Below are 26,526 nucleotides of genomic sequence, written 5' to 3' on the forward strand. Positions count from 1 at the left end.
TAGATTGGTGCAATAATTTTTTTTTATCAGTTATATCTTGCCCTGCAGGAATTGCATAAATTAAATTCTAATCTATCAGATATATATTTTATATGCAGTGTAAAAACAGGAATCTTTTTACATTCCACCTGGTCATGCTGTAAGCTGAAACCTTTTAGGGAAAAAAATAAAAATTTTATTATATCAAATTATTGGCAAATAATTTTCCACAAAGTCCAGAATTGTTTCTCCAAGGAAATACTATAATTTCTTGAAATTGCATTGGCAGTGGCCAGGAAATGCATTGCAGTTACCTGGAAGTCCGATTCCCCTCTTGATGTGTCCCCCTGGAGAAAATTACTTACAATTTAAGGAAGAAATATCACATGTTTTTGCAGGTATGGCAGCCTTACTTGCAGAATGCAGGGTTGAATATTTAGGGACACTCATTCTGTTCCTGAGTTCTATGTCCTGGTTCTTTCCGCTACTAGAGATCTAGGTTTAAAAAAAAATTAGATCCCACGAACTTGAAACCAGATCCTGACAGTTCCTTCCTTCTTTTCTTTCTTGTTTTTCTGATTTCTTTTTTCATATCTATCTTTTCTTTTGTTCTTTTCTCTTCTTTGGGGCTTTGTTTAGGAGAGGGGAGATGGGACTGTTTAAAGATATGGACAACTTGTATAATTGATCTTTTTTTTCTTTCAATTTTTGTATTTAAAGTAATGGTTGTTTCTTGATGCATGCTGTCCACAAAATGAAAATAAAGTATTCGAAAAAAAAAAAGAAAGAAAGGGTAACCTGAGTCTTTTTGTTAGGAATAAGAAAAAAACAGGCTGGAAAGATTTGGATTAGGGTAAACTTTTATAAATTGGATCAGGGCTTTATATTATGAGCCCAAAGCCAGGGTTGTAACTAATGGATGAATTTCCTCAGCATTCCCATTAACCAGTTCTAGTAGGTAGGGATGTCCATTATCTCCAATTCTCTTCATTTTGGCTATAGCACCAATGGCGGAAGATATTCACCAAGATCCAGTCATTAAGGATACAGGGTAAACCAGAAAGAACATAAGATTAATCTATTTGTAGATGATGTATTGATATATCTGACAGACCCAATAATTTCAGTAGTAATACTGCATTCTAAACTGGATGATTATGGGAAGATCTCAGGATATAAGATAAAATGGGAAAAAAGTGAAATTATGCCACTTACAGAAGGGGATTCAATGAATATCAAATAAATACTCAATTTAAGTGGTCACAAAATGGGATAAAATATCTAGGGGTTAGAATAGATAATAATTTATGGAATTTGTATTAATTAAATGATCTCCCCTTCAGAAAATTGAAGAAGATCTAAACAATAGTAGGCAGAGATAACTGTATAAAAAGTGATGCCAAGATTTCAATACTTTTTTTTCACACTTTCTCTATATTATTGGCACAGGGGTTATTTCAAGATTTAAATAAATATGTCAGAAAGTTTCTTTGGAATGGCAAGGTGACTAGAGTTTCCATTGAAAAATTAACACAGGATTATGCTCTGGACGGATTACGGCTCCTAGAATTTAAAAAATATTGTTGGGTAGCCCAAATGAAGTTTATCTTCTGTCTCTTTGAGGAAGAGATAAACTTTCCTGGGCAAAAATTGAATTACATAAGGTAGGGGAGACAATAGTTGGGGATTTTATATATAAATGGGATATTAAATTGATATCTGGAGTAAAAAATGCCCCCTATTAAAATGTAATTACCGTTTGATATAAAATAAATCATCAGAATGGATTTAAGGTGGGGCTATCACCAAAAACGCTCCTAGCTCAAAATAGGTTAATACCATCATAATAAGATCCTGAATGCTTGGTCTCAGAATGGGATCTTGTGTATCAAGGATTGTTATGAGCCATGGCATTTTATGTCATTTGACCAGTTAAAAATTAAATATAATTTGTTAAATAATTATTTTCTCTGCTATCTTCAATTAGGATCTATTTAAGGGACAAATTAAGTCCACTAATGGCCTTTCCAAAATGCAGACACATGGAGACTCTGATTCGAAAGGGGAGCATTAAGAAATTTATTTCAGCAACCTATTTCTTACTTCAAGCAGAAAACCCTAAACAAGAGCTCCATAAATCCAGCCAATCCGATTTATGTTGAGACAGTATGACAAATGCAATAAATGTATCTTGTGCAGCAAAAAAATAAATACATTAAAATCCGAAATATCAGATCAATATTTTAGGTGCAGCTTGGAGATGAGAGCTTTTCTACATTCAACCTGGTCATGCCCCAAAGTGAGACCCTTCTGGGTAGATTGCGAATTCAATTTCCACAAAACTCAGAATTGTTCTTACTGGGAAATATTGCGGACATAAGATCTACAATAAGGCTGTCCAGATTCCAAACAGAATTTGTAAAGATCGCATTGGAAGTGGCCAGGGGATGTAGGGCAGTTACCTTGAAGTGTGATTCCCATCTAGGAATGAGACACTGGAATGTGAAATGTATACTTGTGTTCTCCTTGAGAAAATCACATAATCTGAGGAACAAAATATGACAAATTTTTAAATATCAGATAACCATATCTGTAGCATATAGATGCATCTCTTTAGCTACACTGCCCCCCCCCCCACTCTAAACCCTTCGTCCGCACTTCTCTCATAGATCTGGTAAAGTTAAATATTTAAGCCTATGGGTAGGTAGTGAGATCCTGACTAAATGTTCTCTTTTATTTCTATTCTTTTCTTCATTCCTTACTCTCTTATTTAATTTTTCACTTTTTCTAATCTAGTTTTCCCTTTTTTGTTCTTTTTCTTTTGGGGGAGGGGGTGTATGATTATAGTCAAACATGTAACATGTGATTAATTAACTAAAAGGAATCTTTGATGGTTACTATATAATTTTATTTTGTTTATCATGTTTAACTTTAGAAACTATTAATGAAATATTCCAAAAAAAGAAAGGTGGGGGATGGGTGTCGGAGGAGAGGGGAGGAAAAGGAAGCTGAAAATTCAGATGGAGGAGCAGAGGCTAACAGCTAAGAGGCCAAATGGACACAGGTAGGAGGGAAGAATTATAGGGGAGAGGGCAGAGATAGAAGGAAGGAAAGAAGACAGAGGGATAGGAAAAGAAAGAGACCAGAAAGAGGTGATTAACGGAAACTGGAGAAGTCAATGTTAATGCCTTCTGGTTCGAGAGTGTCAAGACAAATATTGCTATTGTTCCTCCAATTTGCGGGTGGCCTCAGTTTGGCAGTGCATGAGGCCATGGAAAGTTAGTGTGCCAATGGTGCATGCAATTTACATGGTTGGCCACTGGGAGATCCTGATGAGTTTAGAGGGAATAATGGTGTTGAATGCTGAACAACAGCCTTTCAACAACTAGAAATAACAAATATAAAAGGATAGTTAAATAATTATTCAATTTTGCAGTTAGTGCAAAAAAAAGTGACATTATGCAAGTTAGTAGATTAATGGGTCAGTGTAAGGTCCTAAGTTGTAGAATGTGGGGATGAGTGATTGGAAATGTGGGGAGAATAAAAATTGATATTAAGGTATCATTTAATGGGCACATGATGGTAGACTGAAATATTAACTTCCATTTCAATGAAGGAACTCTGTATTTTAATGCATGGGCCTCACTTACATGTTGGCAGTTCCATCTTGAGGCAGATTGCCCTGAGGATAGACACTAACCAGGTTAGTCCATGGGACAATGCATCAAATTATCCTGTACAGTCCCCAAAGTTGAGAGGAGAGGTTGCATCTTTGGCTGATCTCCTTATTCATGGTTCCTAGGAAGCATTCCTGCTCCTACTGAAGGCTACTCAAGGAACAGGTAAAGTTACATTTGATGTCTGCCTTGACAAGCTTCATCTTACTCAATCCAAAAGGGTTTAAACAAAGTTGATGTCTTCTTAACTTGGCATGGTTGATCCAATGCCACCAGCTTTCAGGTTTTCATCCTTTTTTCCTGTGGCCTGCCACCTCTGTAAGCTCCTCCAGCCCTTTATACCTCCAAGATCATTACATTCCTCTCCTATTTTAATCACTTCCTTGTGGAGACACTGACTTCTAATGTCAAGGACCCAAGTTCTGGACTTTATTCTCTCATCCTCTCTCCATTTTATCTCTTACAGCCTCATGACACCAGGCCTTTTGTCCAAACCTATGATTGCTTGTACTAATATCATTGGGGCTCAGCTTCAAACTTTGTGATATTTTATCACATTCAATTAAGCCACCTTAATGCAAGTTGTTGTTGTTGAAATAATAACAATATTCCCAGAACAACAAGGCATAATTCAACTTTCATCACTCAAGCACATTATTTGTGGGATCTTGCCTCACAAAAACAAAACTACCTGTTCTCAAATTACTTTGCATTGAACTATGTTTTTGTACACCTGCACCATCCAAGTGGATCGAGAGTTTGTGATTGTCAGACGCTGTCCATATGTGGTGGCCATGTGTTGCTTGGGCATGCCCGCAGGTGTCCGACAATACACAGTACATCCACATATCCCTTCTGGGATTTTTCACTCTCATTGGAGTGACTTACGCCACCTGCAGGCCATCCATGCACAAGGATCTTTTCAACCCACCAATCCACATGAAACCAACTCCTGCATGACATAAACTGCAACCTCTCTAAACCGTCGGACCACAAAAGATGGGAGTAGATTGAGGCCATTCAACCAATTGAGTCTGTTTCCCCCATTGAAATCATAGCTGATATATTTTTCCTTTCAACAAAATGATGCTGGAATTTAGCATGCATTATTCTAATGTTAAGTGTTGCAGATATATTAAACAGAAGGATCACATAATAGGATGACACTGTTTAATTAAGCAATCCTAAATTGCTGGGTAATTTTAGATGCCATTTAATTCACAGTGATCAAATTTGGTGGGAGGCTTACAAACAATTTACTTTTTTTTCAAATTTTCACTGATAAACAGTGGACATATTTTGCCATGTAAACCAACAAGCGCTCAAAGGGTTAACAGTTATTCATCTCATACATTATGAAGTAGCAAGTATTTTATATGATGGCTTGTTCCAACCTCATCAGACAAGATCCAGGCAGGCAACAGTTAAACGCACACAAATTTCAAGACTGTTCCTGAATGTAATATGGGTGGGACTTGCATATAAATATCAAGTATCTTGTGGTATATAATTTCTTACTTTCAATTTCAAAGATTTTTAATTTTTATTCCTGTCCTATAAACTTTCCCTACCCTCTGTAAAGCTATTCACTTAAATCTGTGCTATCTATGCCAAGCTATGAATATTGTCCTTCATCAACTTTTCAGCAATCAAAATAAATTCAGTTCCTTCTGCCTCATTTTTCTGGTAAAAAATTTCCTGCGAGAGATCTGCTGATATTTAATGTTAACCCACCAAGCTGGAGCACCTCCAACAGTTCAGTATTCCTTTCCTCTCTGTCTGTTCAACTTTCCTTCATCGCTGTTACTTCAAGAGTCCCTCTGAACTATGTGACATTACCTCACTGTGGTTGCTCTGACTGAATAGCACTCCCTCAGAACTTTCAGTGCTACCCTCCAACAGTGCCGCAATTCCAAAGGAATGCACTTCCTCTCAACATTATTAGTTTGCCTATGTCACAATAGATCAACGACAGGTGCCATCTCGCTGGCGCTCCACTCTGTATTAGATCACCTAGACCGCAGAAATATCCTTGTCAGGCTGTTGTTCCTTGACTGTGCCTCATGACCAGCAAAACTCATGACTAGGATAAAAGATTGGGGATTCTGCTCCTCCCTCTGCAACTGAATCTTTGACTTTACCATTGATAGATCCCAATCAATGCCAGTTGGCAAATTCACCTTCTCCATGCTGACCATCAACACGGGCATTCAAGGCTGCATGCATAGTTCCCTGCTCGATTTCCTGTACACCCATGATGGTACAGCCAAGTTTGGCTCCAATACAATCTACAAATTCACTGATGTAACCATATAACAATTACAGTACAGAAACAGGGCATCTCAGCCCCTCTAGTCTGCATCAATTTAAGTGATCTCCTCTAGTCCCACCGACCTTCCAATCCCCTCACATCCATGCACTTATCCAACCTTCTCTTAAATGACAAATTGACCCTGCTGCAATCACCTCTTCTGGAAGGTCATTCCATTGAGCCACCACTCTCTGAATGAAGAAGCTCCCTCTCATATTACTTCTAAACTTTTGCCCCCTAACCCTTAACTCATGGCCCCTCATTCCAATCTCACCTACCCTCAAGGGGAAGAGCCTATTCACATCTACTCTATCTATGCCCCTCATGATTTTAAATATCTCTATCAAATTCCCCCTCAACCATCTACACTTCAATAAATAAAGACCCAGTCTACTCAGTCTTTCTTTCATGATCCTTTATCCAGAACCCTTGGGAGACAGTGTGTTCTGAATTTTGGAATTTTCTGGATTTCGGAAACCCCACCCAAATTGTGCTGCCGTATTCACTCCCACCTCCTTCTGGTCGCCCGGCCACCTCCCCCAACCATGGACCCTTGGCTGCCTCCCCCAATCTCTGGTCCTTCGGCCGCTCGGACATCTTCCCTGACTGCCGGTCCCTTGGCTGCCTCCCCCGACTGCCGGTCCCCATTTGCCAGATTTTGGAGCTTTCTGGATTTTAGATGTCCAGATAAAGGATCGTGAACCTGTATTCTAGATACTGCAATCCAGGCAACATTTTAGTAAATCTCTGCACCCTCTCTACCTTATTGATATCCTTCTTATAATTTGGGGACCAGAACTCCACACAGTATTCCAAATTTGGCCTCACCAATGCCATGGACAGTCTCAACATCACTTCCCAGGTCCTATATTCTATGTTTTGATTTATAAAAGCCTTCTTTACCACTCTATCCGCATGAAAAACCACTTTCAAAGAATGATGAACCATTATTCCAAGATCTCTCTGTTCCTCTGTATTCCTCAGTGCCCTCCCCTTCACTGCATATGTCCTGTTATGATTTTTCTTCCCGAAATGAAGCACTTCACACTTATCTAACATTAAACTCCATCTGCCATCTTTCAGTCCACTCTTCTAAGCAGTCCAAATCCTTCTGTGGTCTCCGAAAACCATCTTCACTATCCACAACTCCCCCTATTTTTTTTATCATCTGCATATTTACTAACCAATTTACCACTCCATTGTCCAAATCATTAATGTAAATGACAAACAGTATTTACCATTGTTGGCCAAATAACTGGAAATGATGAGTAAGGATACATGGTGGAGATTGGGAACCTGACTGAATGGTGCCAGAACAGTAATCTTGCTTGCAACCTCACCAAGACCAAGGAGCTGATTGTTGATTTTAGGAAGGAGAGGGTGAGGTTCCATACACCTGTCTTCATTGATGGGAAGGAAGTGGAGGGGGTTAATACCTTCAGAAACATAGACTCCCAGTAACTTGAAGGCCTCTCCTGGAGCTATCGCATTAAGGCAACCATGACTTTCCAAGGGGTCTGAGGAGATCTGGCATATCATCGGACACTCTATAGGTGCACAGTGAAAAGTACACTGGCTGGCTGCATCACCGCCTAGTTTGGTAACTTGACTGCTCAGGAGCACAGAAGGCTGCAGAAGGTAGTGAACATAGCTAGTTCTATCTTCTGACACTCCCATCCATTGATGACTTAAGAAGGCAGATAAGATCATATAGTTCCCCCATCACTTTGGCCATCTTACTGCAACTTTCGAGTTTGGACTCTAGCATCTCCAAGGTTCAAGAACAGTTTCTTTCCTACAGCTATCAGACATCACAAAAGGTCTGTTGACAGTATTGCAAAGTCACTTTTTTTTTGCACTAGCATTCTGTATCTGTGAATATTTATCTCTATCTGATGTATTTATTGAGTCCTTTAATTTAATTCAGTTAGTTTATTATTATAGTGTGTCTGTAGCAAGAAAGAATTTTGGTGCATATGTACATTGTACAATGTGTATGACAATAAACTCATCATCAGTAGAATTACCCTTCTACCCATGTAACACTCCCTCCTTGCTTCTGGTGGTACAGAGACTTGATCCTGAACTTTGTTCAACCGAGTAATGACTCACACTACAGGGATTCTATATCTACCCTATAAGCATTCATTGATATAGTTCAGCCATTGATCCGGGAATAATATTGTTGCTGGCCCAAGATGGGTACCTCCAATGAAGAGCATATATTGGAACATCAAAGGAATGCTGTTTACAGTGAATTTCTGATAACAGCTGGAAGATGTGTTCTTAGTAAGTTATGATTTTCACAGTGGCTGATGTGAAATGATAAATTCAGCCACCCTTCTTGGCTTAAGGTGTAGTGGACTTGAATATTAATAGCCTGACAGTAAGTTATCCCCTCACAAAATTCCTGTTTGCAACATGTGTGTGCCCGGTACCTTGAAAACCTACTTCTTTATAACAAAACCATAGCAAGAATTGGAATTAATGACCTGACTGATAGAAAAGGAAATACTAGCTTTAAGTGTGAGGCCTAGGTATTCAGTGATTACATGGTATATTTTATCATATTTTTTATTGTAAATTTTACAACACAGTTTCACTTACTTTGTCAGACAGTGGTGTCTATCTGCAATTCTAATCTGGTATTTTGAAAATTAAAATTTAAGAATGAAATAAATAACAGAAAAAATGGGGAAAAAAAAAGAAGCACAGAAGTCTGCAGGCACCGTGGTTGAAGTGAAAACATAGTGCTCGTGAAACTCAGCTGGTCAAACCGTGTACTTTATAGAGCAAAGATAAAGATACATAAACAGGTTTTCGAGCTTGAGCCCTTCATCAAGGTATGGACAAACGTTGACAGTTGCCCAAACAAAATGGTAGGGGAGAAGGACAAGCGGAGGAGCACGGTCCCAAAGGCAGGAGGTGATAGGTGGATAAGGGAGGGCGGGCAAACCAGCAAACAAGGGGAGGAAGGATGGTTCTGTGAATGGAGAGGGAGAGGTTGGTGGGGAGGGGTAAATGGATGAGGGAGTTACCGAGGGAGCAGTCCCTACAGAAGGCAGAGAGGGGAGGAGAGGGGAAGATGTGTCTGGCAGTGATATCCTATTGTAGGTGGTGAAAATTCCGTAGCATAATTTATTGGCTGTGGAGGCTGGTAGGGTGGTAGGTAATGACAGAGCGGATAGGTCAGATGAGCATGAAATGGAGGAGATGCAGGTAAGGGCTGAGTTGATGGCAGTGGAGGGGAAGCCATGTTTGTAGAAGGCAGCAAACATTTCAGATGATCTGGGAATAGATGTTCCAGAAATGGAGAAGGGAATAGAATCCTTGCAGGGGACTGGGTATGAAGAAGTAGTTATGGGAGTTGGTGGGTTTTATAAAATATGCCAGTGGAAAGCTTTTCTCCCGAGATGGAGACGAGGGATCAAGGATGAAGAAAGTGTTGCTGGAATGAACCAGGTGAATTTGAGACTGGGGAGGAAGTTGACAGTAAATTGAATGAAGTTGACGAGCTCATCATGTGTGCATGAGGCAGCCCCGATGTAGTCATCAATATAATGGAGGAAGGGTTGAGGGGCCTTGCCTATGTAGACGCAGCGTGCTCCACAAAGCCCATAAACAGGCAGGCATAGCTGGGACCCACACGGGTACCCATGGCTACTCCTTTGATTTGGATAAGTCAAGTGAGAAGTTGAGAAGTTATTAAGAGAGAGAACAAGTTCTGCCAAGTGGAGGAGGGTGTCTGTGGAAGGTGACTGGCTAGGTTGGAGGAGGGTGGAAATTAGGTTTGCAAAAGTCTGAGAGGTAGACAGCAGCAAGCCAGCATCTGAAAAGAGATTTAATTTTTTTAATTTAGACATACAGCATGTTAACAGGCCATTTTGGCCCATTAATCTGTACCCCCCAATTTACACCCAATTAACCTACATCCATGGTATGTTTCAAATGGTGGGAGGAAACCAGAACCCCCAAGGAAAATTCACGGAGAACATACCAACTCCTTACAGACAGCAAGGGATTCGAACCTTGGTCCCAATCGCTGGCACTGTAAAGACATTGCTCTAACCACTACATCAACTGTGCTGCCTGATGAAAATGGATTTTATTTTGCAATACAAGCCTTTACATGGTTAGCGTAGCAGTTAGCACAGCGCTGTTACAACACCAGTGATCAGGACCAGGGTTTGAATCCCACACTGTCTGTAAAGAACTGTATGTCCTCCCCATGTCTCCCCATATTTCTCAAAAAAAAATTCGAATGGGGTAAACCCACTTAAGATATTCAAATAAGATTAGTGGTTTTCTCTCTGGATAATGAATTCAATTGTTGATATTTCAAAAGAAGTATTTTACATGCCAATTGTCCAACATTCTACACCTGGTAAATTGAAATGATTCAAAGCTCACATTAAGTCTCTTCATTCGCTCGTCCACTGCTATGTTGGCTCTCAATTAATGCCCTAATTCTAAAGCGAGGACCCTTATTTTGAAATCTCCTACTGCCTCCTTCTACTAATTTTAAATCCTAACTCTTCCTGTATTCTGTTTGCTTCTTAAGGACAAATGGCTGAATATCCAGTGTCTCTTGACATCCATGTGAGTCCACTATTTACCACCATCACTCCTCTATCTTGGCAATTCTTCTAGATCTCTGACTTCCTACTCTCTTAAGCAGTAAAATCCCAAGCTTGACACCAGTGCAGTGTCTGCAAGCTCTTTAGTATTGTTGTTTGCAAAGACAATTACAAAGAGAGAGCCATCAACAGGCTTTAAACTCTCAACTTGGGGCAATGTCATCAGCTCAGAAAATCTATTGATTCATCTCTTTCTGATGCCTCTCATTCTTTCAATATTTAGCACTCAAGGCAGGTGTTCCACTGAAAGTTCACTAAATGTTATTCCCATCGATTGAGTGTTGATGGACATAGATTCGTTGCTTATTTTAATTATTTCCTTCCTTAATTAGACAATCATGCTTTTCATTTTTCCAAACTAGACAATTATGTTTTTCATTTTCCCAGTGAGAATGTTACCCACCAAATTATTTATGTGAATGGCATGCAGGAAATTGGATATCTAATTTGGTCAGACCAAAACAGATTATTCACTTGCTGGAGAAAAATGTCAACCACCAAGCAATAATTGTCACAGCTGCATGGTTTTGAGACCACTCATGGACTAAACACATGGGACAAAAGCAAATAAAATGTTGTTGTTGTTTTTTTAATGAAAGGGTCTTCTAAGCATTTCCATGTTAATTTCATAAAATTCCTCGTGATCATTGCTGTGGTGCATAATTGGATGACTGAGTCTTTCTAGATGAGTTGCTCAACACATCATTTTACAAATCAAACATAACCTGCTGAAGGAATTCCGTGGGCCAAGCAGCATTGAGACAAAAAAATGGTCAACATTTCAGCCCGGAGCCCTTCATCACAACAGTCTTAAGGAAGGGTTCTGGCCCCAAAATTTTGTCCCACTGATCCTGCTCAACCTACCGATTTCCTAGTGCAGATTTTGTGTTTTGCACTGGATTCCAGCATCTACAGTCCCTCCTGTACTTGTGTAACTTATATTCGTTATACAAATACATATTACTTGAAAACTATTATCAGGCTTTGTATTTGTGAACAGCTAAACCTTCATTCTTGAACTGAGTCCTGCCTATCTATGTCCAGGTTTTACTAAGTTTTCTCTACTCTTGCTTCATGTTATGTCTTAACTGACTATTTGCTTCAGTTTTGGGTTTTCCACCTCTTGACCCTGCCTTTTAATTTCTCCCCAAATATGGCTTGAGTTAATCAAGCAACAGGCATGTACATTATGGTTCATAAAAGCTAGCACCTAATTTTCTGCTTTTCCCTTCCTTTCCCAGTCCTTTCTAAGCACTGAATTTAAACAGGCAACTGTAAAAAAAATTTTAAAAATCACTCGTGGTGTATGTATGTCTTTACAGTACAACTCCGATTGTCAGAAATGGTCGGGACCAGGCCTATTTTGGATAAACAATTTTTTTCAGAGAACTGGTCATTTTTTTAAAATAGCCCAGTAGCAACAACAAATCCACTTGCAACAGTGTTTAAACAACAGCAAACAACAAGGTAAGATTTTTTTAAGCATTAAAATAATGTTTAATTTTCACCCGAAAAAAAAAGCCTAGCCACCGCCGATTACTGACACCTCCCCACTGAGTCCCCACTCGTGCCAGGAGCCCTAGGGTCCCTGCTGCCGGGAGCCCAAGGTCCACTGTTGCCATTGCCGGGAGACCGATGGTCAGTTCGGCTCTAAAAAAAAATTTTGGAGAAATGAGGATTTCTGATTTGTTGTGGATATTCTCATTTATCTGAAAGTTTTTTAAAAAAAAATTTTGGATAACTAAGAATTCGGAGAACCTGATTGTGGATAATGAGAGTCATACTGCATGAGGTTCAATCAATGTGCAGCAACTTCAGTATTTGCTGAGCACTCAGAACACTTCTAAATGATATACAAACACATTAAGACATTTCTTCATCCAGCAAAACTCAAATGAATGTTAAATGCTAGATTAAGAATCAACATCTGCCACATAAATAAACCAATCTAGAAATTATCAGATGACCCTATCATAAAAACAGCAGCAAATGCGTGACCACATCACGCCTATGATGAGCTTGAGTTACAATTGCCGCCACCTCTGTAGCATTTGATAGGCTACCAATCATTTTCTCAGGTCTTGATTGAATTCAATCGCAAAACCTGAACAAATTAGGCTTGGTTATCTCTGCTGCTTCTCCTTCATTCAGGACGCAACATGAGGGAAGTGGTTAGCTTAATCTTAAAGCAACGCTGAACTTAATTTGAAATGCTGAATCAATAGATTATTTCTGGCATGGACCGTAAGAAGTCTAAAATATTGAAAATAGAAATAAAAGTCAAAAACTATAGAATTCCCTCTTGCTTTCTGAATGGATCAGTAGCCTCCACAAGAGAGAGTTCAAAGAATTGGCAATGATGTATTGCAAAATATAATCCCGAATGTTTCATTTTGATACGGTGATTGAAATCATCCTGTCTCGGTGTAGGACTCGACGCTGCACATTGACTGTTGCCTGCCTGTGATATACCAATTGTTAAAAGCACATCTTGTGGACTTTGCCAAGAACTGGACTCATTACTCCTGCATATTTTCCCTTCAGCAAGGCTGTGCTTTGAGCTGAAGCCCCTGCATTGACTTTTCTGCCCCGCTGGCAATGCAAAATGAGCCAATCCTTTTCTCAAGCCACGGTTCCTGTCTCAGGATCAAATGTTAGGATTTAAAAAAGCTAAAGTTTGATGTGGCTGAACAACTGCCTATAAAACACTTTAATCCCTAACCCTGTAATGTATTTAATTTCACACTGACTGATGGTATTGCCCCTCAAAGGATTACAGCAGGGGGCTGCCATTTTCACACTTATACAAGAAAGAGTAGGATATACTCTGTGCATCAAACTAAGTAGCAACCAATGGCTGAAATATATATACCACTGACAAAGAGATAAATAGATTGCCTTGGATTTCTGACTTTGATAATTTTTGCCTTTTAATTACATTTGTAAAAATGAATCTTGCTTTCGTAACTACCTTGTTAGGTTTTCCAAAAGAAACCTCAGCCTTTATGCAATGAACCTGTTCAAAGTGCCTCCACATATGTGAACCTATCAATTTATTTGCTTTTCATTTCTCCCAGAAATAAGTACAATAACTTACTGCACTTATTCCACTGAAGAGCAAACAAGTTTCTCAAGCATGCATTAAGTCTGAAGGTTAATTGATCTGGATGCCTGTCTTTTGGACTGGCTCACAGATCCTCTTACCAGTTTATGCTTGCTAATAAGGTAAACATCATGATTTCACTCTTTCTTTCTGAAAGGTAAAATAATAATGTCAACCCATTTCGCGTGCCTTGAGGTTCCTTCGAACATTATGGAAATTGTCGGGGAAGGGTCACATTACTGAAAGGCTGTTCCTGGACACTTTCAATTTTCAGGGCAAAGCCAAACTGGTCACAAATCATAGTGCACCATCAGTGGAGCACATGAATGATCTGTAGTTTTTTTTAAGCTGTCTCAGTGTGGAATACTATCATTCTCTAAAAGACATAAAGCAGCAACTTCCTTTGCACTTTTAAAATTAAAAAAAGTGCTTCACAACGTTCCTTTCCTCAGCTTTATCTTCCTGTCAGATAATTCAGGCAAAGGGCTGCTGGTGAGGTCATAAATGATAAGCAAGGGTTTAATGCCTTTTATTTTTAAATAAAACATGGAGAGATAGTTTATTCCTTGGACTTTCATTTCGGAAGAAAAAGACGAGAATGTTAGAAGTCATCAAAGATATGGCTGGGATAGACAGTGTTAATTCTTCCATATCTAAGCCTCTTTGCAGCAACTCCCTTTGTCTCCTGCCTCTAGTCATTAAACACTAATCCTATCACCCTTCCTAATCTTCAGCAGTGGAGACAGAGTTTAGTTTCCTAAACTTTCTTTGTTCCTTTACTAATAGACAGGCCGACATTTCTGACAGAAGAGTCACATTCACTGCACTCTATTTCAGCTTCCTAATGAAGTGCCATTAATGAATCTTTTCCTCCCTTCACACAGAGTGAACAGATTTCAATTGGTTTAGTGCTAAGAAAGGAGATGCATTGTAATCTTATTGGTCTTTGCAAAGAATTGTCAAGACCCCAGCAACAAGACCAAATGTGGCCTGTCGTCATGAAGATACTTATAAGTTTTAATTACAGGGAGCTTTGAAAAGAAAGGACCTCGCACAAACTGACAGAGGCCCTTTAACTAAGGAGAGATCTGAAGAATTCTTCTTAGTTGAAGAAATATGACTGAATCATTTAACAGCTTGTATTAAATTTCAGTCAGCCTAAATTTCCAGACTTTAAGCTATTAAAGTATATAACAATTTTAATTAAAAGTGCAACTTTAACAGTTAAAACTTGATTAAATTGCAGCCTAATTCCTTGTATCTACATTCTCCAAAAAGCATCTTGTGAATAAAGAACATCATCTAATAATTTGATAGATGTTTCTTGTGACTATACCAATAAAATTCAATGACATGGAATTTAAAAGTAAATTCCTTGCATCTCACACACCCTGCCATGGCTACAGAGCCTGCTACTTCAATAGCTACATTGTGTCCTCAAAATTAAGATTTGGCAACTACAACTACCATCTTCCTTGAAAGTCAGTGTGCGATCTAAAGATTGCTGCTCCGTCAACCTTGTACCTTTCCTCAAACATTCCTCACTCCAAACCCATCTTGAAACCTGGGATTCTGCTGTAGAAGGCACCTATCTGTTTCCAAACCACAATTCTTCAGACTCCCTAACATTAACCTCCATTTTCATTCCACTCCTGAATCTGTCACTTTGTAGCTCTAACACACAGACATATCCAGCAGCATTATTTCTAATATTTTAGCTAGTTACTTGAAATTCAGGCAGCTGAGAACAAGACATTTTGCCCTAACATTTCTGGACGAGGAAAGCAAATGAACTGAGTTCTGGATCATTCTCCAGTTAGAGTGGGTTTGGGGTTGCCTTGAACAATCTGCTGCAATTTACAGTTGGACTAATACCTGAAGCATGCACACCTAGGAGGTGTAGCTTGGAGACTTTAGAGCTCAACCTTTGTCTACTTTGGGGCAAAGGTACAAAAACTAGCAGCTAAATAAAAATAAGCATACTGGAGGATAGACATTTAAGGTTTGGGAGAGGTGAGTTTAAAGGAGATGCATGGGGCATGTTCTTTACATGGAGAGTGGTAGGTCCCTGAAATGATCTGCCAGGATTAGTAGTGAAAGGAGTTACAATAGTCACATTTTTTAAGAGACTTCTGAATAGATCAATGAATGTGCAGGGAACATCTATCCCATGCAAGTAGCAATGTTTTGGTTGAAATTGTACATCGTGTTCAGCACAGATATGTGGGCTAAATGGCCTTTTGCTGTGCTGTTATGTTCTAGGTAAGCATCCAATGTTACAAGTGCTGCTCAAATCAATGTTGCACTGAGCTGTAGAATCGAAGTTATTCTAATTTACTTCTATAAAACAAATAAATCTTTGCATAAACAGGTAATAGTTTCCATCCAGGTGCCATAAATTCTGCATCTATCTCATTGTGTGCATTGCAGAGCTGACTAGGTCATGTATTACCTTCAAAAGTTGTAAGGGGGATCTTGAACTCCTGAGCATAAAACCTGCAAGATATGTGAGCTTCCAGCACCAAAGTGGGAGGTGCTGTCCATTTTAATGGCATCTTCTCGTTAACTTTCAACCTGCCTGAAAGAGATGAACAGTCACCTCTAGCAACTTGCATAAGTGTCACTCACACATTGTCCCTGCTTCTGGTTCAGCAATGCCTCAACTTCAAAATGCTCAGCCTTCTTTTCAAATCCCTCCTTTGCATTTGTTTTCTGGCACCTCCAATCCTGGCCTTTTACACAGCATTGATTTGAATTGCTCCACCACTGACACGTACCTCAGTTACCAATGGTCCTTAGTTCTGGAAGCTCTTTCCTAAACCTCTCAGCCATTCAACTATCTTGCCTGCTTTGCTCCTTTAAAGCCAACATATTAATGTAGATTTTGGCCGCTTGTTCTAATATCGCATTGTTTAATTAGCAATCTGATAATTTTTGAAATACCTTGGGACAATTTCACTCTGAGAAAGATTCTGAAATAGTGCAAATTGTTGTAGCCTCCGGGTAGTGTGACAGGTGATTTTTCAGGCACGTTCTGAAACTCAGGGTAGATACAAGATAAGTTTTCTGACAATCTTTGGCATGGATAGAGTAAAACTCCAACAATCTAGGATCTTTGTGACTGGTAGTGGTAATGGGCAGATTTTCAAGATGATTGGATGTTTGGGATATGACAAAATGAGTGCAGTCACAGGAAGAATGTTGAAATTCCATACAAGCATTATTCAGGTCCATAGGGGTGAGAGAAGCAGCATTAACTATTGCATCACTCCGCCTCCCTTTCCCCAATCAGTGATCTTCTGTCTACATTTTTCTTCTTCTATCTTTTATTTTCATCATCTGGAACTTATAATCTATTTGTTCATTGTTTAACTTCAGTGTCAAGTTTTCTTGCCAATTCTTTAATTATTCACAAATAATGTTATCCATATTTTTTAATAAATGTGTATAACCAAGTTTGCTGGTAACATCAGTGTGATCATGTTCATCCCCTTTTGTATTAACAGTCGGGATATTTTACAGTTGGTACACAGATTTGAGACAAAATAAAATGTACAATTAAAAAGCTCCATTCCTGATTGCACAATGTCCAATGCACTTTACAGCCATCAAAATATCTCCATCAAAATCAGCATCAGGTTTGTGGTCATGAATACGTGTCATGAAATTTGTTGTTTTATTGGCAGCAGTATTTTGCATTATAGATGCAAAAGTACTCTAAATTACAATTCTGTAAATACAAGATTTCAAAAATATTATTACCAAAAAAGAAAAAGTGAAAAAGATTCTAAGGATGGTTATTCCATTTATTTTTAATGAAGTGTCATGAGATCTATTATCTGAGAAGCAGACAGTGCCTTGGTTCGCGTTTTATCGGAGGGACGCCACTCTGCACGTGCAAATTTCCCCCAGTGCAGTACTGGAATGTGAGGGGGTTTAGTGCTGAAATGCCACAGGTGGGATCTCCTGAAGGCAGGCCCATTACACAGAGGAAAAGAAGGGCAGAGTAATGTGGACGTTCTTACCACAAAATGCATCTGCATGTCTACAAAGCACTTTCCAAATGAATCTCCTGAATATCTCAAAATGCTGGCACTCTTAGTAAACCCAAGAGATGAATTTAAAACAAAAACAACATTGTGTACTTGTTAAGAAACCTTAAGATTCTAAAACTTTCCAAAGTCTTTCTCAGGACCATACTTAACCCGACTAATGTACTCTTAGGTGCTTCCAAAGCCTGGGTAAAATCATTCAATTTGTCAATATGATCACTCAGTGCCGGAAGGAATGACTGCACTCTTCTCGTCAAACACCCAACGTGGCATTGTTGGCCTTTTAGTGATTAGTATTAGCTTACCACAACAAATGTATAGGGACAGATCTTGATTTTTATCACAGAGCATGTCTCAATCTTTGCATGGAGACAAAGTAAAGGATAGATGTAAAATGGCCAGCTACTCATTGTCACCAATGTGCAGTCAAAATCTAACTCATCTGTTTTTACTGAGAGAACATCCTGACCTCTTGCATTGAGCTTTTACTCACGACACCTTGCATTTCAGAAAGTTTATTTTCAGGTATATAGTATTCACAGCAACCAGAATGTATTGTTTCCAGTGAATTAAAGGAAGCACGTTGAGACCGAGGCAATGGTAAAAGTGTAAAGATCGAGATGGCAGGAAGGCTGTTAGACAGAAATGATAGCAAAGCTGTTATTGTTACACTTATCCAAGCAAGTGGAAACTATTCTATCAGACATCTAAAGCCAGCACTGAGGACATTAAGTTGAAATGTCAATGTTAAAGGTGAGTTTTATTAGAATGGTTTTTAACCAACTGCAGTCACATTAGAGTCCCAGCAATAAAATTGCTGTGCATGAACATTTCATTAGAACGCTGGCAAAAGCTTACTTCTAAAACACATATAGAAAGACTAAAGCCTGTGACAGCCTGGCATATTCTACAATGAGATCTTTTCCTCAGCATTCTTTAAAAAAAACATATGTTGAAATGTAAGTTAATTGACTATAGGTTTCATTAGAATGATCTTCGGAATACTGTAGTACAATAAGCAAGTGAGATTAATGAGCCCCTAAAAGTCTTCAAAACTGTGCCAACAGAATTCAACATATTTCAGATTTTAGATTTATTGTCAGAGTACATACATGGCATCACATTTAAGCCTGAGATTCTTTCTCCTGAGGGCAAGGCAGAATTACCACTTACTGGTAGTGCAATAAAAAATCTGCACACATCGTATACATGTAAACAAATATAGAAATGCAAACAACTGACTCTCCAATAAAAAGAGGACAAAAACCAAACAATAAAGTGCAAAACAAAGTGTCCTTAAATGAGTCCCTGATTGAGTTTTTTGTTGATGAGTCTGATGGTGGAGGGGTAGCAGCTGTTCCTGAACCTAGGAGTACGTCTTGGTGGCACCTATACCTCTTTCCTGATGGCAGCAGCAAGAACAGAGCATGTGCTGGGTGGTGTGGATCCTTGATAATTGCTGCTGCTCTCCTAAGACAGCGTTTCCTGTAGATATTCTTGATAGTGGGGAGGGTTTTGCCTGCGATGTCCTGGCCTGTGTCCACTACCTTTTGCAGGCCTTTACACTCAGGGGTATTGGTGCCCCCATAGCAGACCATGATGCAGCTGGACAACACTTTCTACCACATATCTGTCAAAATTTGCCAAGATTTTCAATATCATACCAAAACTCCACAAACTCCTGAGGAAGTAGAGGCACTGACTTGCTTTCTTCATGATGGCATTAGTGTGTTGGCTCCAGGAAAAATCCTCTGAGAGAGTGACTCCCAAGAACTTAAATTTTCTTACCATATTCATCTCTGATCCTCCATTAATCAGTGGATCGTACACATCTGGTTTTCCCTTCCTGAAGTCAACAATCAGCTCCTTGATTCTGGTGGCATTGACTACAAGGTTATTGTTGGTTTACCATTCAGCCAAGTTTCCAATCTCCGTTCTGTGTGTTGACTCATTGCCACTTTTTGTTTTACAACCCACTAGCATGGTATCATCAGCGAATTTGTAAATGGCGCTGCCGTACCGAATCACACAGTCATTAGTGTAAAGCGAGTAGAGCAGGGGGCTAAAAACGCAACTCTGTGATGCTCCAGTACTAATGAGGATTGTGGGGAAAATGATCTTACCAATCCTCATGGATTGTGGTCTGGAGGTGAGGAAATCCATGATCCAATTACACAGTGGAGTGTTGAATCCCAGGTCTTGAAGTTTGCTAATCACTTTTGAGGGGATAATGGTGTTAAATGCCGAATTGTAGTCGACAAAGAGCAACCTGGTGTAAGCAGGTTTTCCATTCAAAATGAAAGCAATGGATCTGCTCTACATCCAGTAGTTCTTTGCTTCTGAGGTATCAAAAAGAAGTCAAGGATTTCAAGAAATATTGTTGTGGTCCAAATGCCACGATGTTATTGAAAAATTCCACCTGTTTAGTTGAAAACTGTTGTTTACCCAACACACTGACCATTTTTGAATTCATCATGACATTTGCAGTTGAAATTCTTATAGCAACTCTGATTTACATTCACGGGTTCTCAGCAAATAAGACACTGTTGCATCTTAACGTTGTTTATTTTTCCTCACTTATCTCACAAATTCAGATGTATGAGGACAGGATGATGCACATTTTGAAAGTAACTTTTGTTTTTAAACCCACTGTTGCTTTTAATTACAATAGCGCCACAAGAAGTGATCTGTGAAATTCCCTATTTTCATTTATTTTTCCAGCTTCACGTTTAAGGATAACAGGTAAATAAAAAAGTTTGTTGTGGATGCTTTCATCCACAACATGGTGCCAGTGCAAGTGATTTGCATTTGATTGAAAACTGAGCTGCAAGGGATCATCAACCCTTTTTCTGTAACTTATTGACACCTGTCAATCTTTGAGGTGAGTTGTTAAAATGGCAACGGAGAAAGCAAATCAGTTTGAATGCCTTTAGAATGAACAAATTCTCTGTGTGTGTCTCACACATTTGTGATTCATCAGAACATGTGAAGAGTGAAAAGTGTTAAAAAGAGGTAATGTTCTCCAAGTACTCAGTGTCCCAATTTTCCTCTACAAGCATCTGGAAAGACATAACCACAGCACTTCAAAACCTCCTATTGTTTCAAATTTGCAATCACTGGTTAAAATGATCATTGATTCTAGAGTATAATATTGTGCAATAAAAGGAATGTTAGACACACAGATAGTGTGTAACTTGTGCAAATGTCCTGATCCTATTATCTGAAGATTAGAAAGACCAACATCTTTTAAGGAACATAATTTAAATGATTAGGGTTTACTTTGCCTTTCTATTTTCTTGTTCCTCAAAATAAAGTATCAAATTCTGGCACTTACGGATAAGTTGATTATACATCCATGATAATTGATATTAAGTTTAACTACTGTCTCCACTTCTTCAACAGAATAATTGGGAGAAATAACCAACCCTCAAATACTTGGATCTGATTATTGTGTTGGAATTTTGAAGCAGCTCAGAAAATTAATTTAGTCTTCAAATGTTGTGATCTTTCCACATTAAACAACAGGTTTCATTGGGAAATTAAATTGTAAATTTAAGAAGGAGTTTGAAGTTACAAAATAGAGTATTCTGAACCTGGTAATATTTGGCATTACAGTATTCATTACTGATTTTCTTTGTAACATTAAAACAAATAAGAAAGAAACTACAGTAACAACCAATTACAATGATTTCCTATTAATCCTTGAAGCATTTGCTTGAATCTTCTTCCTCCACTATTTTGTTGGAGAGAGTTATCATCCAAAAATTCATCATTGTTCAACAGCACCAGACACATTAAGATTCATTTTTATTTATTGATGGACCTGTAATGATACACAAAATATTTATAAAAGTATACAATAACGGCTGCATGTTCTATCCCAGGTTCAGGATTAACTTCATTTTAAGAAGTGGAATAGGATACACAGTGCATTTAGCACCAATGACCAGCAATTAAGTTCTAGATATTTATCATCTAAAATAAATGAGCTCACTTTTTCTTTAAACCAATAAACAGTTATATCAAAAATTGTAAATATTCCAACTCTAATGGAAGAAACTGGCCAGGATTTCTGATCTCAAATGTTCATATTTAAAGTTGCAAATAACTTTAAGATCTGATCTAATAAATTCCAAAAGTGGCTACACATGATTGCTGCAGTTTAAAATCTAATCATACAATAATGTTTAAAATGATGTCACTCATGACTATCAGAGTACTATAAATTAATGAAGTGGTGAAACAGTTTTAGAGCAGAAAAGATTTATAGAAATGCTTTTAGCTAATGCACAATTTAGCATAAGAATATATTATCCTATTGAGAAATTAATGAAAGATAATCTGTCCCTAGTTAAATGTGACAAGGTTAACATTTTCAGTGGCTTTACTGAATGGCACTTGTAAGACAATGTACCACGAATTTTTCATTTTCTTTCCAAATATTAATAATATATGTAAGGTCAGGGGATTTCAGTTAATTTTATAACTCTTCTAGAAAACTGACTATGTAGTATATGTTAAATAATTATGAATTATGTAGTAAATTTCAGCAAGTTCAAAATGAAGGAAAGGTTGTTCTGAAGTAATGGAATAAAGATGCAGTGGCAATAAGCAAGAAAATGTGCTGCATTGTGTGGCACTGTGCCACAGACACCAGTTATGCTCCATACTTGATGCCTACATTGAGCTGTCCTTGTTGCTTTCAGAAAACGAGGAAGTGAGTGTATTTAGAAAGCAGGCAAAACAAATTGGCCGAGGGCCATACACCAGATTACTGGCCAATGAACTCTTGCTGGAAGTGTGATAGCAAGGATGTTGGGTAAGGGTTGTAATTTTCTATACATTGTTGAGGAGCATGTCCATAATCCAGTCACATCTTGCGATGCATTTGGTCATGTCGTTCAGATGAAGGATCTCTATCTGAAACATTGACTATCCAGATGCTACCCAACCAGCACACTTATTGCTCCTTCATTATCCGCAGACTTCATTTGGTTGTGGTGGTTGAACTTTTATTTTCCCGGTTTGACAACATCCCAGTTAGTAACTCAAGACTCATGCTTAGAAACGGCCAAATCTTTATCCAAACTGCTTTGATGCAGTCACATTGCAGGCATCTAAAGCAGAAAATTGCCAAGAAACAATGAATCACTGCTCTCTGCTTATTAAACAAGCAGACACTTGGCTAAAAATTGAAGGGAACACAGTAACACTATATGGCCATCTTCATTTTAAAAATTCTGTAGTTTTAGTACACTTCTGCATGACAAACCTTGCAGCATTTTCTACTCCAAGACAAATGCTGGGAGCTAACATGGATCTTCTCCATCCCAACCATTCTAAATGGGAATGTTTGATGATTTGCACAGCATTCTATTCCACTTGCATACACTCAGATGATGAAGCACTCCATACAGCAAGACCTTGACAGCATTCAAAATATGGCTACTGGACTAGCCTAGAACTCAAACTTATTCAGCATGGACAAAATGGGTCGAAGGGCTTGTTCTATGCTGCGTGACTTGATGGCAGATATGTGGCGTCATCCAGAAATGTGAGCTATTTTTAGATAGAGAAAATTTGGCATGTTATATTTGATATTGAGGTTCAAATGAATTTAACTGATGAACTTTGCTTAATTAACATTCTGGAAGTCAGAAATTTGACTGATTCAAAGCAATAACTACGAGAGCAGATCAAAGGTTGGGTAACCTCCAACAAGTACCTCATCTCCTGATTCTCTGAGGCTGACTACTATTTGGCAGGGCTTTGCCTCGTACACTGAAACCTTTGACGCACCCTGTGTGGCCAGCCACTCTGTTACTTACAACAATGAAGTACTGCCCATGATAAAGCATCTCAGCATTTAACTGCCAAACAAACACTCCATGTCAGTCTAACCATGTTCTCTAAATATTGAAAGGTGTTTAAATGCTCAGTCTGGCCTTCTAATTTCAGCGAGTATCCCTTTAAATAATGAGAAAAGCAACAAAGTGAGACTTCTCCATAATGGTCATAACTTTTAAGGTCTAAGTTATGCCGATAAGGAGTAAAGGCCCACTGTGCCTGATGCTGAAAAGATATCAGGTGTGCTAATCTGAATTTTGCTGCAGGCTAATTTCACCACTATTGCAATCTACATCAAATATACATCAATTTAAGCACCATTTTCACATAAAAAGTGGGCACTAATTGATCAATTTCTTGGCTCAGGAATCAGGACTTGAGTTAGCCATGAAGGAGCTGATGTAATTTCATTTCAGTCATACAGCACGTGCCACCACCTTCAGGACAGTGGGAAGAAAAGCAAATAATTAAAATTGTAATGCTTATATTTTTGGTTAAAATAATTGATGTATTCTGAATATTTCCAAAGGCTGCAACTTTCATTTTGTTTTAATTTCCAAAGGAAACGAGTTGCTACCTTAGCAATTAAATGCATCCAAAATCTTAAGGTACTTGGATGTAAGATATTACTTCCACTAAATAGTGGCCAAAGTAACTTTGGATGAAGAAGTTAAACATAATCAAAGAAGCTGTAGTTTTTCATATTTGCATATTACTTTTGTTGCATGTTTCTGTGCATTTTAAATTTAGTAACAAGATGCCAGATGCAAAATTACTTTCTTGTTGAATCCGTCCAAAGTCACTCTGCAACATTTCTTTCAAATCATGCTTAATTGGTGAATAAAAATATTGTTTGTGTGTTGTAAGGAATTTATAGTTTTGCAAATCAAGGACAAGTTCAGAGTATTTTTTAAAATGATATTCATGTTTCCATATATTTTTGAGGGCAATAAAATCACTTCTACATATACAGTACAGTTTAGAATCTCATGAAGTATAGAAGGCAGCTTCGAACAAGAAAGACTTGTAAAAGGCAGGTTCTTGGTAAATTAGAGTTTCCTGTCTGAGCTAATAATCTGTCAGTTTTGTAGACAAGAAAACTAGATTTATTCAAAAGGTGTTCAACACATTCTATTTATTTATTTATCGATCGAGCGATTTATTTATTTATTTGTCTGTCTGTCTGACTATCTATTTATTTAATTAATAATTATTCTATGCCCCAAGAAGCAAACTGGGACAATTTTCATTCCATATGTTAATGTGCAACAGGACTTACTGAATTAGTACTTCTCAGAAGGAAATGCAAATCAAATACCAATTTACCACATTGATATAATTTAACTCTGAACATTAATCTGATGATGAGCTTTCTATCCTCAGTTTTTATTTGCTCCTTGAGAATTTATGTGGATGTCAAATTACCAACAACCTACAGAAAATATCTTCCCACATACAGTAGACCAATAACTGTTAGTCAAAGTGAAACAGTTATCCTAAAGTCATGCACCACATTAGACACTGTTGCTCTGTATATAATTTACATTTACCCTACCAATATCCAGCAAGTACCATGCACTGTGTGTGGTGCGAATGGTAACAAGTTAATTTCTTCCTCTTGCAAACCTCTTGTATAAGTGTTGCATTACACTGTACAGACCAGAATTACCCGGTTGGCATCAACTATGACAGGAATTGAACTCTCTTGTACTGTTGGATGGATAGAGCCAGAATTCTCATTAATATTAATGTTTAATAACACCTGTTGTAAAACCAGTGACAGAAAATAACAATTGAGAAAGTTGCCAGGTTGGAACATTGATGAGCTTTCATATGAAAACCTCCAGTTGCAGATTATCAGGAAAAGACTACTTAAAATGATCCAAAGCTTGACAAATTGGGATGGTTTTAGAGAGCTTTTGATAATAGAACCAAATGTGATACAGCAGAGTTGAGATTTCTCCAGGGAATTGGCACCAAATACATCCTACGGTAACGGTCAAGCTCTACTCTTTTTGTTACAGGTCCATGAAAGTGACTGAGAGTAAATATTAAGTGGGTTATAATATGAGACCATTAGTTACTGTGTTGACCTGTTAGATGCATTTGTAGTCCAGGACCATTGCAAATGAACACTGCAAAGCTGGAGAAAAAAGCCAGCCATTTCTAGTATAGGCTGTGTTAAGCAAGTAGTTAACTGTATTGGTCAGTTTCACCCTATTGAAACTGATGTTGTTCTTGGACTGATTCATAGGCCAGTGAATAAGAGTAAGGATATGGAGACAAAGATGCTTAATCAATGCCATATTAATGGAATGAGCTTGTATCTTGTCCACAGGGATAAATGTCACCAAAAATGCTGAATATTGTAAAAGAAGGTGTTCTGGTGACAGTAAAAGGGTAAAGTAGATTAATTAGAATTAAAAAGTGACCAAAACGAAGAAACTTACATAAATTTAAAAAAATCTTAAAAGGACAATGCCGTTTCAATCCATTACCCAGATAAAATACTTAACTACACAGTGTCACTATATAATTTTTAATGTTTTAAATCAAGTGCTGCACTATATAGTAGTAAAGGACAAAGAGCTCTTCTGAATGTGTTAACTGAGTGACATTATACTTATGAAAGTCTTCAACAGCTGCATTGCAGTTTGTAGGGTAAAACATATTTAGACGACATTTGCCACTTACACAGAGAAAATGGACCAACAATTTCCCTTGCCCCACTTTAGACCCAACAACTTATTTCTATGATTAAAGTCACAGAGACTCTGTCAGCCCTTCCTGCTATTATTAGGTAAATAAGATACATTCAGCAAACAAACTGAGCAGTTAAACACTGGAAAAAATTTCTGTCCCATTGCCCTGCTCCTCCAAAAGTGGTGCAAGCCCAGTGCCTCACTTGGGGGTCCCCATG

The 26,526-nt window shown here is 38.2% G+C and overlaps 1 long non-coding RNA gene across 1 annotated transcript; it reads right to left on the bottom strand.

The window, feature by feature from the left end:
* Nucleotides 1-890: 890 nt before the first annotated feature.
* On the bottom strand, nucleotides 891-5,474 carry LOC138759877 (uncharacterized). Its single transcript, XR_011355187.1, has 3 exons — nucleotides 5,391-5,474; nucleotides 2,442-2,523; nucleotides 891-975 (listed from the first exon to the last, which is right to left on the bottom strand). It is a non-coding gene; the product is annotated as an uncharacterized lncRNA (long non-coding RNA).
* Nucleotides 5,475-26,526: the final 21,052 nt, after the last annotated feature.

The sequence above is a fragment of the Narcine bancroftii genome, chromosome 4 (genome assembly GCF_036971445.1).
Source record: "Narcine bancroftii isolate sNarBan1 chromosome 4, sNarBan1.hap1, whole genome shotgun sequence".
In the NCBI taxonomy this organism is placed as follows: domain Eukaryota; kingdom Metazoa; phylum Chordata; class Chondrichthyes; order Torpediniformes; family Narcinidae; genus Narcine; species Narcine bancroftii.